Genomic DNA, 3889 nt, shown 5'->3' with positions numbered 1-3889 from the left:
ATCAGTGAACAAATGACAGAGCTTAATGGTTTCTATTATACACATTGTGTTTAACCATAAAAGAAAAGATACCCTACAAAAAGTAAATTATTTCTCAAAATGCATTTATTAGGTTTTTATGTATTTAAATAAAAATAGGCTTCAAAGTTTCACAGATAGCTGAGCTATACTGTGTGTACAAAATACAGTCAGCATTTCTACCATACACACACAAACACACATTTATGAACACATTCAGGCATAAACTAACATAAGGCGCAAATGACAAAGGAAAAAAGACATACAGTAACTCTGGCTCAGAAAAACCCTACAGTTTCTTGCTCAAGGCCAATATTTTAGGTTTGAGCTTGTCTCCATCAATGTGCAAGAGTACTTGCTGAATAAAGAGAAAGGTGTTTAACATAGATTTGGGGTATCTAAGATGCAAAACATAGATAAGCCCAAAGAGGTAAATGAATGCATCAGACCATGAATGGAGGGGTGATGTCACCACTCTGCCTTCAAGGATTATGTTGACTTGACATGGCTGCAGGAAGACCATTTCCTCTTCATCATTAGGGACGATGGACAGTATGCAGACTGGACTGTTACTGTTGTCCAAAGTTCTTTGTTCCTCTTCCTAGAAAAAGTAAAAAATTGACATATTCATAACCAAATTTTAACACAATAAGTTTACTTACAGGATTATTTTCCAGACATAATTGAACAAATTGGGCCCTATCTTGCACCCAGCGCAATTTACTTTGTACACCGTCTAGGGATGGAACGGTACAAAGAAGTCACGGTTTGGTTCATACCTCGGTTCAGACATCACGGTTTGGTCCAATGGACAGAAAAGCAAAACAAAAATTGCAGAAGGCCATTTTTTGTTGTTGTGCATGCATGTGGTGGGTATTAGGGCTGCACAATTATGAATTATTTTTGATTAATATTGAGATCACGATTAATTAATTAATTTGTTGAACTAAAACATATTTTATTGTCACGTAGGCTATTTATAACTGCTTTCACATCCATATTATGCTACATTCTTCTTATGTTGAAGTTGTATGTTGTATAAACACAACTGCAACACACGTTAATGAAAATGAGCTTTCTGAAAATAGCGTAGAATATACACCTTCACTTGTTTTCAAAAATAACTGATTAAAAGAACTAGGGAGAGAGAGAGAGGGAGAGAGAGAGAGAGAGAGAGAGGAAGAAGGACGCTACTCACAGAGTGACATCTGACTCATTATGAGTGGGTCCAGCACGAATGGAGGGTCAGTGGAGTTACACATGTATGTATGAAATGTCTGTATCGCCATTGTGCTGCATTTTTATGAACTATGATATTCTGGCCATGGGTCACATCTCTCTCCATGTTGCTGGGGATACGTGTGTGATTAAAAGGGGGCGGGGCTGCGCGGAGAAATCCAAACACAAGCGAGGCTTTACAGAAGAAATGGGTCATATAACGCAATATTAAACCATATCCATATAAACAACATTGCTTTGTTTGTGTAGAGGCAGCAGATGCTAGGACGTAAGGTGCACCGGGGTGACCTGGGAAAAATATTACTCGCACTCTAGAGCCCTCTTAGCTTAGAGACACTAACTAGCACCAAGTAGCACTGGTCACTGCTGGGACAAAATGTTGCGTTTACTGGTAAACTGGTAAACCTTGAGACCGACGTATAACCAACTGCTATTCGGTTGAATTCTCCTCACGTTACTCTGTCCTCTGTGACTGTCTACATCTAGAAACTAAGCTGCGTGATGCAGGGAACAACTCTGAGTGGCATGTGATCAGACAGTGGTTTAGGGAACAGTAGATGGGTTTGCAAAAACCACAGAGCGTAATATGAAATTGTGGATTTAAAATATTGCCTGATCGTGATTAAAATTTGATTAATTGTGCAGCCCTAGTGAGTATGACGCATGCCTTTGGTGTGAGAGAGCTGTGTTTGGTTTTGACTGCAATATGTCAACTAATGTGTCCCTGAGCAAGACACTTAACCCCTAGTTGTAAGTCGCTTTAGATCAAAGCATCTGCTAAATGACATATGTCTCAGGCTGGATAAGGCTTCCCACAATCAAATTTGCATGATTGAGCAATATTTTAGATGTGTCCTTACGTTCCTCGAACGCTCCGTTTTTGTTTGTTTTTTATTCAATTTACTGCTCGTAAACCACTGTCTGATCATGTGCCAGCCACAGTTGTTCCCTGCAACGTGCAGCTTAGTTTCAAGATGTAGACACTCACAGTATGTGACAATGACAGTTGGTCATACGTCTGTCACAAGGTTTACCAGTTTACTAGTAAACGCAAAATAATTCTGGTTGGGACAACACGAGTTATGGCCTTGGGAATTACTCACCATGCAGACTTTGAACACTTCCGAGTCATCCTCACCAAGAAGAACTGGGAGACAATGGAGTGCAGCGGTTCTTATCAGGCTGACATCCCTTGCTTGCTGGAAGGGTAGAGAAGCAGATTAATGTAAACAATGAGTAAACCACAAGCACTACCACTAACTAAATACAAGTTGCTACTCAATTTTTACAGTCAGATATCAGGGGTAAACACAAATTACATACCACTTTGGCATCATAGATCTTCAGAATAGCTGACAACCGATGTCCAAATTTGCCATGCAGCTTCTCACGAGACAGATTCAACAACCGCTCTGAGTGTTTGTCGAGTCCATTGTAGAATGATCGCAGGAGGTTCTGGTTAGTGATACGCTGAAATTCAGCACAAATCTAAATGTCAAAAATATATAATAAAGTCACTTACTTACACTGCAATATTGTTTCCTTGTACTATGGCAACTGCACTTTACTTTACAATACGTGACACCAGTTTACTTCAATCTACCTTTCTGCTCATTGGCTGTTGTTTGCCTGTTTTTCGTGTGTGTTTACTTGTTTGTTTTTGCTTTTATTGTAGAAAATGCTGCTGTAACAAGGGATTTCCCCGCTGTGGGATGAATAAAGTATTATCTAATCTATCTAATCTAAAAACTTACTACACACATGTAAACAGTAAGAATAGACGAAAACTGAAAATGTAGATATTTATATATAGATACAAACAACATTTAAAAGCGGCCTTTTAGCAGAAGGCTCATGGACACCGATATGTAATCAACCTGGTACAATTACAGGGAGAACTGCCTAACTGGTGTCACAGCATTTCACAGATAAAACAATCCATCTGCAAGCAATACAGTTACCTGTGCATGTAGAAACAAGGCTGGCCATCTGGTCTCTATAGTGGTTATAGCGGGGCTGCTATTTATAATTTCGTGCCGTCTCAATGCAAAAGTCTTTCCCATGCAGCGGTTAATTGCAGCAAGATCTTTGTGTACTTTCTTCATCTCTAAGGCCATTCTGACTTTCAGCTCTTCAAGATCTTCTTCACTCTTTCCTTGAGGAAACTGTGCAGAACTGACTGCAACCATGCAAGGACGCTTACGAGATGGCTGAATCTCAGTGACGTAGTTGCCAGTCTTCTCTGCAACCTCTCCCCTCTCTCTTGTACTTTTGTATTTGCCTACTTTGAATTTCAGACCAATCTTCCACCCCCCCCATCCTTTTGGTGTACTTCGATCTGCAATGCATGGGAACTGTTTGATCAAGGCCTCTGCAGCTTCCTCAAAGTCCCTCTCCGTTGGGCAGACATTTTTAGCATACAATGCACTTGCTACAACTTCAAGAATCTCTTGTCTTTGCTCTCTTATTAAAATTAGCTGGTTTCCATGCTTGAAATATTCTTCATTTCCTTTACTTAGAATTAGGTCCATGTCATGAGAAAAGGTTGGCAAGCAAAAATGTTCACTTGATGATCCAGAAGGATGTGGGGTAGATACATGGTAAATATCCTCTAATGGTTGAGAGCTAGAAA

The sequence above is a fragment of the Etheostoma cragini genome, chromosome 15, assembly GCF_013103735.1.
Source record: "Etheostoma cragini isolate CJK2018 chromosome 15, CSU_Ecrag_1.0, whole genome shotgun sequence".
NCBI lineage: Eukaryota > Metazoa > Chordata > Actinopteri > Perciformes > Percidae > Etheostoma > Etheostoma cragini.
Note: the sequence above shows the minus strand (reverse complement) of the source record.